Source organism: Megachile rotundata, chromosome 11 (genome assembly GCF_050947335.1).
Source record: "Megachile rotundata isolate GNS110a chromosome 11, iyMegRotu1, whole genome shotgun sequence".
NCBI classification, from domain to species: Eukaryota; Metazoa; Arthropoda; class Insecta; order Hymenoptera; family Megachilidae; genus Megachile; species Megachile rotundata.
The window spans coordinates 9,323,780-9,336,125 of record NC_134993.1 but is presented as its reverse complement, the minus strand read 5'-3'; the positions used below and the strand labels follow the sequence as shown (position 1 = coordinate 9,336,125).

Here is a 12,346-nt window from a genome sequence, read left to right as displayed (position 1 = left end):
TATATCATTAATATACATAAATGTTTTACCTTGATGTTTTTATAACAATGTTTTTATAACGTACTGTGAGTTCTATATAAACGATTCCGCCATTTTGTTAAATTACGGCTGTAGTTGAAACGTTCTCCTTTTTAAGATGAACAATGTACAAACGTTCATCTTAAGCAAGTAACTTTGCAAAGGCACCTAGTCTTAAATCCTTCTAAACAAGAGTCGCTTTAGACCAAATATGCTAACTTGACTAAATTTCTAATAACTGCGTTAGATTACTTCGCTTCCCATTTGAAATGTGGACGTTTCTCTGAGCAACGAAAACTTTCAGCCTCCTCACCATTTTCTATTCATTCTACAGAATATTTCGAACGCGCAAATGACTTCGAAGCCGAATAATCTGATCGACGTATCGATTTGGTGGTGCATGCTGAATATAAACCCAACTTAGGTATTTGTCGTCCACCGGTGTTACGTAAAATTTATTGATGTCATAATCGGCCCACAAAACCATGGCCTACTTGGTGGAAATATCAGACAAATTTCTGTTCCACGCCGCTAAATACATATTAGCCGATGTATCGAATAATCAAGCAATTTTGCAACATCGAGCTTCGTCCTCATCGATACAGATATTTCGTTGCTGAACGAATTCTCTTTTAGAGATCCATGAAAGACGTTTGGCAAGGTGTGATTGTCTTCGAGGTCCACAAGAATTTCCGCTATCAAACATCCTAGAATCAGTCGATAGATTATGTTAATGACTGCAATGGAAAGATACCAGTAGCATCCGGAGATCCCTCAAAGACACTCCAAGGATTTAACTTTACATACGGTCTTTGGATTTCATTGTATATACAATTAGACATCTTTGTTGCATCATTGAGTATCGATTGGAATCAGTGAGAAATGATTTGAACGGCTTGTTATCACTGTTGCATCGTCTGGGTTGAATGTTGTACTGAAAAATGGCGAAGGGAGATGATCATTTTTCCTATGTGAAAAGATGTCAAGGTTCTTTAGAAAATTGTGTTGTAGCAGGATTATTTGGGGTGAAAGCTGAAAATTGAAAGACAATCTCAATAGTGAGATGATCTAATGTAGTAATGTAACGTGTGGCTATATAACGCGTGGCTATATAACGTGTGGTATTCTATTGCGTGGCGATGTAATGTGTAGCTACATAATACATGACGGTGTACCACGTAGAAATATAACGTATTTAATATTAATGTAAATCGTTATATAATATGTGAAGTTATAACACATGGCTATATAATACGTGGTGCCTAACGCATGGCTATGTAACAAATGATGATATAACGCGTGGTCATACAAAATGAAGGAATACAATGTGTAATTATACAACGTGTAATAATTTAATGTGACTATACAGAATGTGCTAATTTAACGCGTGGCTATATGACACGTGGCTAACACTTAAATATGCAACACGTGGCGAAACAAACATCTCGGACAAAAATCAGTTATATACTGATTAAACAGCGATCAGAGATACATATCGAAGTACATATTATCATACTATCATGCTACTGTTATCTGTGATGACAGTTAAACATTCGAGATAGCATCTTCACATTTGTATACACTCTTTATTTAACAGATGGATTCATTTGAATATCTGTTTAATTACTTGTTTCTTCTTTAAATTAATTTTGTTGGATGTTCAAGTTCTGATTTGCTAATATAAATAAACGTCTGTGGAACATGACTTTAATTCAATTTATAGTTACAATAATTTTGAATTGTTATATACAATTATAATTAATAATTTTTTAATAAAATTGTAATTAACAATTGTGAAATTAAATTTAATTACAAATTTTGAGTGCAATTGTAATTAATAACCTTGCAAAAATTGTAATTAATGATACCGAACATAGTTGTAATTAATATTTTTTTGTAATTATAATTAGTTCTCTTTTATAATTAATAATTAACTGTAATTAATTTAATTATGAAATTAAATAATTAATATTGATCATAGTTGAATATGGCAAATGATTAATAATTTTCTAAGGTCACCATGATTAATAGTTTTGTATATAATTATAATTAATAACCTTGCAATATAATTTATAATACTGGGTACATAATTACGATATTTTGCACAGCTATCAATTTTGAATATCTTCCACATCCCAAGTGTTTCAATCTTCACACTTTGCATCATACAATATCAAAATAATACAATATGATGTCTCATGCCAAGGAACATCTTCAGTTCTTGGTATTCTAACTAGATCATTACTCATGGAGCCTGGATCATTAACTTTCCGTGTCATTAATATTTACAAATCATGGATCACCTTGCAACAAACATTGTTACCTGCATCGTTACTCTCCTCTGTGTTTACCTACTAGATAGAAATCCTGTTATGTCCTTCAAGTTTATCTAGCTGTTCAAGCTTCTTCGGAGACGAAACAAGATGGCGGCCGCGCAGTAAATGGTCAACGCGACGCACATTTTTACTATTTTCATGCTTGCTACTTCTTCTTATTCAAATTATGTTGCTTCCAATATTATTTCTACAAATCACTCTTAAAATATTTAGAAAGTGTTGCGAAATTTTAATGATCGAATACATTAATTTAATGATTAGTGATGTGCTCGCTTAGCAACTTAGCTGAAGAAATTTACTTGCTCAAAGATTTTCACGAAAAGTAATTGTCGGCAGTACTATTTTTATTTCTGTAGGTCTGCAATTTTTATTTTTTGAGTTCCTCATTTCAAAATTATTATATTGTTTAATGTACATTCTCTAGATTTCTGTATTCGTCAATTTTTACGCTTTCAAATATTTATGCTTCAAATTTCTATATTTTTCAAATTTTTATATATTATAATTTTAAAGTTTGTGTTTCTATTGTATGTTCTATATTATGTCACTTGTTATAGTTCTCAATTTTTATATTTATCTATATTTTTAGAGCTCGTTATTTCAAAATTACTATATTTTTCAAGGTGTACTCTACATCCTCAAGTTTGTATATTCATCAATTTTTACATTTATAAATGGCTATATACCATAATTTCTATATCTATCATTTTTGTTTCTATACATATACTCTACATCCTATAACTTCCTTTAGACCCCCTTTCTAGTCCTAATTTAAAAATCAGTATACTCTTCAAGGTACACTCCATAGCCCCAAATCTCTGCCTCATAAATTCCCAAATGTACACTAAAACTCCTACTATTTACACTATTATCCCTAACCAATAATTTTAATAGTAATCTTCCCTAAACTTGCAATTAATCAAATGAATGCTTCTATAGGCTATGTCATATACCTTCCTATGATCAATTTCTAGGTTCATCCACATGTTCCCTAATTTCAAAATTGCTATACTCTTCAAGGTACACTCCACATCTCCAAATCTTCAAATACTTAAATTTTTATTATCTCCTTCACTATAGTTGGATCTCCTCCCAACAAACAAATTTTGTATCTTCCCTAAACTTGCAATTAATCAAATGAATGTTTCTATAGGTTATATCATGTATCTTCCAATGATCAATTTCTAGGTTCATCCACATGTTCCCTAATTTCAAAATTGCTATACTCTTCAAGGTACACTCCACATCTCCAAATCTTCAAATACTTAAATTCCCATCATCTCCTTCACTATAGTACTCAACAAACAAATTTTGTATCTTCCTTAAATTTGTAAGTAATCAAATGAATGTTCCTATGTATAGACTATATCCTATATCTTATCATTTTAGCATTTATCCACATTTCTCCAAATTTCAAAATTCCTCTGCAAAGTGTCTTCTACATCCTCAAATCTCTGTCGAAATTTCTAAATACCAGGTTCCCAAATGCGTACACTAACTCTTCTACCATCTTTTGCAACACTGTTCCTAAACATGTAATTACTCAAATCTTTCGGCCCCGTTTAAACGTCTTTTTGACGCGGTCCTTCCGCAAAAAGTCTCGAGACACGCACGTGCGTGTCACGAGCCGCGTTGTTCGCGTGTTCGCCGCTCGCGGAGGCGCGGCCAGCCATACAGAAAAGCCACGTTTCCGACGGGACAAAAGGAGCAGAAGGAGAACAGGAGGAACAGAAGCGAGCCGTTCGCGAAGGTGGAACGCGCGTGTACCTGGTTGTGCATTTGGTCGTGTAGACAGAGACAGAGTAGACAACAACGAGCACAGCACGACTTGCTTCGTAGCCGAGGAGTTCAGTCGGCGAACCGCTCACCGATTCCAAAGTCCGCCGGTAGGCTCAGTTGTCTCCGAACCCCCGAACAGTTCGGATGTAGCTGAACTTTATCCGCAATATTCTCAGCTGTCTGAAACAGCATCCGGTCGTGCTCTCGTGGTGAAATTAAAGACGACAGTGTCCGTAGGCAGTGCTGTACCTTCGAGGAAGAGGATCAAACCGTTAAGACGTAAGTTCGACTCTAGGCAGTTACTTAACATTTATCGCCGTGCGACCTCATTTATTTGGAGTTATCGGTTGTATCGGTATTCCGCGCCGAAGGTAAGCGTGGAAAAGGCTGATGCGAGAAATCGGATACGCAACGAAAATAGTGGCTTGGCAGACGCAGAAAGTGTAACGTGAAATCGTCACACTGGTATGTAGAACCGTGGCATGCTTCGTAAAAGCGAATCCGATGCTTCACGGATGATCGCGGGCGCTCGCCGGGCGGTTCGCGAGGGTTTTCGATCCTCGAATTCGAGACGGATAACGGTAATTTTCTTCGGGGAACGGCACGGCCAGTTTTCATTCGAATCTTTCCGTTTTCCTCGATACAGGCGACACCGTTCTCGATACGAATATTCGAGAAATAACGGAGCGGAGATAAGAGCACGCGAAATCGAAATTATAGTTCGAGAGAACTTCGTCTATTTACACGGTTCACTCGCTGTGTCCATTTTGTTCTTCTATTTCGCTGCGGACGCAGTTTAAAAGTTTATGGCCGAATTATACTATTATATACATCAAAATGATATGTTATATACATCACTATTAATTGTATTATTGCATTAGCTTTATTATAATTAGCTTTGTACCCATATTTTGTACGACTCGATTTTGCAAGTGTAAATTTGTAAATTGTTAAACTTGTAAATTTGTAACAATTTGAAGGTACATTTTTTCTGATACATACTAGTGTACGTTCTGTGGGATATACTTGAAAGAATTAGTGATACAAAAACTAGAATCAGCTGCTTGAGCTCTATTTTGTTATTTCATATGTCATCTCAGATTGAGTGATTTGTAGGTGGCATATGATTTTAGAGAATTTTATGAGATATGCAATGAATTAACCAAAATTTAAGTTTATAATAGTAGCTATTATAATGTTATTTATATTCTGTACGAATTGTGATTTTAGCAGACTTGTAGAGTTCTTAAACTTGCTTCTTTGTGTCAATTTTACTGAACAAAACAGTTTTGCTTTGTCTCTCAGATTATTCACTTGGAATTTGTAATTAAAGTTTTGACAGAAGGTTGCTTCTGTATTCTGTTTTCTGTCTATGTCTTTTCAAAATATTTAACTTAAGAAACTGTAATAAATAACTATGAATTTTATCAAACATGAACTAAAATTGTGGAACTGAGATAAACTTGTTGGTCCACATTTTACAAGAATTTTAATTTGAAAAAATACTAGTCTAATTTCTAAAAAAATTATTGCTAATTTCCATTTCAATTTTAATAAATAATTATGGATAATTCATCCATCTCAATTTTATTAAACTAAACTATTTTGAATACTTGAAGATTTGGTAAATTATGTCAGACATATTTGAAATGTAAAATTAGATGGAAAAGATCTATCTCATCATCAGAAAATGGTATTCATTTTGTAGCTTGACCTATAACGTTCCAGAGTAAAATGGAAAAACTAGACAATTTTATTTTATATTAGTTGAACGAAAATGTTATGGGTTTGATACAGTACCGATACTCCGTTATGAGTTCCTGTATTTTGTTCAAATTACAAGTTTGAAAGCTTCCACTTTTATGGTTTTATGAAGTAACGACTTCTATCTTCCAATTTAATAGTCTATGAAATTACTTTGGTTATTGATAGTAACATAAATTCTTGAGAGAATGCTTGAAAAGTGGTGTAAGAGTCTCATCATCGAATCAATTTTAAGAGAAGCAGAGATCACGTGGTAATAAGGTGTATCGTTCATTTTGTTCTTGGGTTTATGACGTTTCGGAGTGGTTATAATAGGAAAAATTAGTAATGCGAACTTTGGGAAATTCGATGGGACATATTCAGATTGAACTATAAAATGTTATGGGATTATTATATAGGCTTCTTTCAAAGTCTGAAGATAATTGTGTACTTTCAGGCTGGGTACTATTATTATTTTAGAAAAATTACGTATGAATTAATATTTAATGTAATAATGATTTCAATTTTTAATTTTAATATGAATTACAAATTGCAATAAAATAATTTTCAATTTTTGACTTTAATATGAATTATAAATTACAATATGACTATAATTTCAATTTTTAATTTCTGTGTATAGTAATTTGCACTAAATCTAAAATTTATAATAATTCAATACAACTATAATTTCAATTTTTAATTCCAATAAGAATTGTAACCTTATAATAATTTATAATAAATCTAAAATTTATAATAATCTAATAAAACTCTAATATCAATTATCAACTTTAATATGAATTAAAGATAAATAACTTTTTTAATAAGTAATAAATTTATGATTAAATTATTTTATTATATAGAGACGAGTATTAGCAGACCCTTTAAAAGAAGTCTAATATTTCTCGCTAAAACAGCATAGAAAGAAAACAGTAGTATAGTAGTATAATAGTATGGGGAAATAGTAGAATAGATGTTTAATGATATAGTAAACTAGTACAATATTATTGCAGTAGTATAGTAATATATGTAGTAGTGTAATAATAAAATTTTTCGTATACCAGTATAGTAAACTAAAAAGTAACACATACAGTCGTAAAATAAAAGTACAGTAAATGAATAGTATAGTAAATGAATAGATTAATATTGTGATAAAATAGGAGTCTCGAAAATTTTTGGTATAATACTATAATAATATAGCAGTATAGTAGTATGGTAGCATAGTAACATAATAGCAAAGTAGTGTAGTAGTATGGTAGTATAATAGTATAATAGCATAGCAGTATGGTAGCATAGCAGTATAGTAGTATAGTAGTACAGTATTATAGCAGTATAGCAGTATAGCAGTATAGCAGTATAGTATTATAGTATTATAGTAGTATAGTATTACAGTAGTATAATAGTATAGTAGTATAGTAGTACAGTAACACAGTAGTGTAGTAGTGTAGTAGTATAGCAGTATAGCAGTATAGTAGTGTAGTAGTATAGTACTATAGTAGTATATCAGTATAGTAGTATAGTAGTATAGTAGTACAGTAGTACAGTAGTATAGTAGTATAGTAGTATAGTAGTACAGTAGTATAGTAGTATAGTAGTGCAGTATTATGGTAGTGTAGCAGTGTAGTGATATAATAGTATAGTAATATAGTAGTGTAATAGTGTAGCAGTATAGTAATATAATAGTATAGTAACATTGTAGTGTAATAGTGCAGCAGTGTAGTAACATAGTAAACTACTAATACCATAACAGTATAGTTGTGTAGCAGTACAGTAAATTAGTAGTACAGTACTCTGTCAAAAGAGTAGTATAACAGAATAAAGGAACGAAACATAGTAGTGTAATAGTGTAATAGTATACAGTAGTATCGTATTAATACCATAACAGTATAGTTGTATAACAGTATGGTAAATTAGTAGTATAATACTATGGTGAAATAGTAGTATATCATAGTAATAGTGAAAACACGAAACAGTAAAATAATAAAATTGAAAGTAAAAATAATTTACCTTCTTTACAAAGAAAACAATAATCTTTATAAAGTCAATAATATATTATTGACATTATATTTTATTTACAAAAATTAATTTATTATTGCAAAGGTTTCACGTAACTCTTAATTTATCTATTAAACAATTTTACGAATTTTGTGTAAATTTTGATTCCCATCGTCATCTGAGTATCCGCCCCTGATACAAAGCCATTTATTAAAACGACACATTCCAAGTTCAAAGACGTTCGAAAGTAATCGCACAAAACGTATTAGTAACGGTAAACGTAGAATGAATCAAGTTACGCGAATAGGGAAAAAAACTGATACATTATTCCAGCTGTGTAATTCTATGAACGTGAATTACCCACCGAGAGAAATAGCAGGCGAATAGAAATAAGAACACGTTAATGCGTGCTGGAAATTCAACAATAATTTGCACTAAATACATTAGCTAATGCAAAACACGACTTTATTGAAAGTGAAAATAGGAAATCAGATACAGATTCCGTTAACTGATAGTTTAATTATGTTGTGTTAATTGTTTCTCATTACGTTAATTAGTATCGTGTTTTTACAGTCTTTTATGTAACGAATTTTATAGATGGGTTTGATTCATTAGCTTTTTCTAAATTAATTTGGTATGGTAATACAATCTTAAATTCATCTAAATTTAGTAAAATTTATTTATTATATTCTACATTTTGTAAATAATTTTAATAAATAAATTTTATTCAGTTTAATAAATTTTATTCAATTTAATAAAGTTTATAAATTCCATTAAATTTAATATATTTTACAAATATCATTAAATTTAATAAATTTTATTTAATAAGAAAAAACTCAAAGTATAAACAAATATGACGGAGAAAAAAATAATTTTAAAAATTCAGTGAAAAAAAGAATAGATTAAAAAATAATCGAAAAAAGAACTAAATTTAAAAATTAATTGAAGAAAAAAATAAATTCTTTTCTCAATTAAAAAAAATTAATTGAGAAAAGAGTCATTTTTAAAAAATTTAAATGACCAAATTTAAAAAATAAATTGTCTCCAATAAGTATTGTAAAATTAAATAGAAGTGTATTCAAAGAAAATTCATTCATTTACTGAGAAAAGTGGTTGAATAAACCTCAAACGCTGCAAGCAAACGCTTCTTTGCAGATTTATGAATGAACGTTTGAAGAATCAATTTTGAAGAAAAAAAATGCATATAGCAGAAAAGACTTTCCTCGTTTCACTTGTTAGCTACTCATTGTAAAACACTGTGCACACTGGCATACCGCATGGCGCACATTTGAAAAGTATGCAAGGATGTCCATAGTTTAGTTATGTACAATCTCTCGAACGTAATATCGGACAGGTATTATGTTCTCATGACTGTGCACGGTTTAGATTATGAACAAAGAAGCGTGCAAAAGTTTTTGCACGAGCAACGAGCAGATAAAATGGCACGAGAATGTGTGTGTTTCATCGTTCGCACGGAATCATTGTTATAACAATCGACGTTCCATTTCGTTTAGGGTATTTTTATGTGGAGCTGGATGGAGTGTATGAGGTTGTTAGAAGAAATTAATAGTTTTGAGTTTGGGAGTTTAGGTGTTTCAGATTTGAGGATTTTGTGAGTTTGAGAGATTGGGAGATTGGGAGATTGGAAGATAGAGAGATGGAGAGATTGAAAGATTGAGAAATTGAGAGTTTAGGGGTTCGAGAGTTTGAGAGATTGAGAGTTTGAGAGATTGGGAGATTGAAAGTTTGAGAGATGGAGAGATTGAGAGTTTGAGAGATCGAGAGTTGGAGAGTTGGAGAGTTGGAGAGCATGAGAGCTTGAGAATTTAGGAGTTTTACAGATTGAGAAATGCAGAATATGAGAGTTTGAGAGATTGAGGGAGTGAAAATTTGAGAGTTTGAGCGTTTGAGAGATTGAGAGATTGGAATTTTCCAAGTTTCCAAGTTCTTAAGCTTTCAAGTTTTCAAGTTTTCAAGTTTGCAAGTTTTCAAGCTTCTAAGCTTTCAAGGTTTTACGTGTTCAAGTTCTCTGGTTATCAGATTTTTGAATCTCCAAATTTTCAATTTGTCAAGTTAGCATATTTTCAAATTGTCAATTTATCAAGTTGTCATGTAATTAAGTTGTCATTATGTCAACTTATCAATTTGTCAATTGGTGAATTTGTTAATTTGTCAGTGGATCAATTGGTCCATTGGTCGATTGATCAATTTGTCAATTTGTCAGTGGATCAATTTGTCAATTCGTATTTGTCAATTTGTCAGTGGATTAATTGGTCGATTGGTCAATTTGTCAATTCGTCAATTTGTCAATTTGTCAATTCGTCAATTTGTCAGTGGATCAATTGGTCAATTGGTCGATTGGTCAATTTATCAATTTGTCAATTTGTCAATTCGTCAATTTGTCAATTCGTCAATTCGTCAATTCGTCAATTCGTCAATTCGACAACTCGTCAATTCGCCAATTCGTCAATTTGTCAATTTTTCAGTTTGCCAAATAATCAAAGTACCAAGTTATCAAGTTGTCAAATAAAGATGTCAAGTACTCAAATAATCAACTCGTCAAGTAATCAAGTCCTCAAGTAATCAAGTAGTCCAATACTCAAGTAGTTAAGTAATCAAGTAATCAAAGTAATCAAGTTATCAAGTTGTCAATTTAAGATGTCAAGTACTCAAATAATCAACTCATCAAGTAATCAAGTCCTCAAGTAATCAAGTAGTCAAGTAATCAAGTAATCAAGTAATCAAGTAATCAAGTGATCAAGTAATCAAGTAATCAAGTAATCAAGTAATCAAGTAATCAAGTAATCAAGTAATCAAGTAATCAAGTAATCAAGTAATCAAGTAATCAAGTAATCAAGTAATCAAGTAATCAAGTAATCAAGTAATCAAGTAATCAAGTAATCAAGTAATCAAGTAATCAAGTAATCAAGTAATCAAGTAATCAAGTAATCAAGTAATCAAGTAATCAAGTAATCAAGTAATCAAGTAATCAAGTAATCAAGTAATCAAGTAATCAAGTAATCAAGTCAGCAAGTCAGTAAGTCATCAAGTAATCAGATATCAGTCATGTAATCAAATAATCAAGTAATTGAATTATCCATTTCTTAACTTATCAAATTATTTAATTTCCAAATTTTCATTATCGATAGACACTGACATTTTATGAGGATTTACAACCGGATTAAACAGTGATTTTGCAACAGAATTTCAACCGACTTAAAAAGAGATTCTTCAGCAAGATTTTCAATCAGATTAAAATGTGATTCTTTCGCAAGATTTTCAATCCAAGTAAAAAGTTTCTTTTATCAGTATTTTGATTCTAATTAAAAAGGGACTTTCGTGTAAGATTAAAAACAAATTTGTCACAAGAATTTGAAATCGGATTAAAAACTAATTTTTCATCGATGTTTGTCAATCGATCAAATCAAACGCGTCAAAAAGATAGGAAAGACGCGATAAAATGTGAAGTCGAACTCGACCTACCTTGTTTACCTCAATCTAATTGTATTCTATCGATTTGGACGGGTTATCGTTTCTATCTACGCATTAAAATTGTCTCGGCACGATATCGTTGTTATTCTGGTAATCTAAAGACGCATATATATATCGTGAAAATTTCCACACGGTTTCTATTTATTTAGCACCAGTTGAGGAAACACGGAACTTAATAACGATTACGAAAATATTTCTGGTCAAATATTTAGAGCGACGAACGAAGATTTAACTATCATTATAGTTTGTTTAAAGATATTGTTTTCATCTTATGTTTTATACAGTTATCAAAATATACATTTTTCACATTCAATTTTATAGAATATTAGTTTTTGTAGGTTTTGTAATTTATAATTTTTAGTTTTTGTAGTTTCTATAATTTTTAATTTTTAATTTTTAATTTTTGTAGTTTTTATATTTTCTAATTTTTAGTTTTTATAGTTTTTATAATTTATAATATTTAATTTTTATAGTTCTTATAATTTATATTTTTCATAGTTTTTATAGTTTATAATTTTTAATTTTTTTAGCTTTTATAATTTATAATATTTAGTTTTTATAGTTCTTATAATTTATATTTTCCTTAGTTTTTATAATTTATAATTTATAATTTTTAGTTTTTATAGTTCTTATAATTTATATTTTCCTTAGTTTTTATAATTTATAATTTATATTTTTCTTAGTTTTTATAATTTATCATTTTTAATTTGAATAGTTTTTAGAATTTATAATTTTTAGCTTTTATAGTTTTTATAATTTATAATTTATGATTTTTAATTTGTATAGTTTTTATAATTTACAATTTTTATATTTGTGATGATTTATAATTTATAATTTGTGTAGTTTTTACAATTCACAATTTTTAATTTTTATAACCTTACAAAATTAGATCAAAAAATAAAAATTTCTTTTAACGTTTTTAAACAAAGAATTGTTTACAATTGCACAACTGTTTATCAAGAATTTCCTACTTTAAATTTTAAACT

The 12,346-nt window shown here is 30.1% G+C and overlaps 1 protein-coding gene and 1 long non-coding RNA gene across 4 annotated transcripts in view; one reads left to right on the top strand and one right to left on the bottom strand.

The window, feature by feature from the left end:
- Window positions 1-103: 103 nt before the first annotated feature.
- On the bottom strand, window positions 104-1,006 carry LOC143265377 (uncharacterized). The gene is made up of 2 exons (XR_013039848.1): window positions 826-1,006; window positions 104-725 (listed from the first exon to the last, which is right to left on the bottom strand). It is a non-coding gene; the product is annotated as an uncharacterized LOC143265377 (long non-coding RNA).
- Window positions 1,007-4,075: 3,069 nt separating this feature from the next.
- The window catches only part of LOC100882034 (UNC93-like protein), a 90,952-nt gene continuing 82,681 nt past the window's right edge, over window positions 4,076-12,346 (top strand). For 2 of the 3 annotated variants that reach the window (XR_013039847.1, XM_003702413.3), the window contains exon 1: window positions 4,076-4,412. The gene's annotated coding sequence lies outside the window, so the exon portion shown is untranslated. Of the gene's footprint in view, window positions 4,413-4,472; window positions 4,599-12,346 lie in introns of those variants that run through there. The other variant, XM_076537109.1, reaches the window with a different exon arrangement.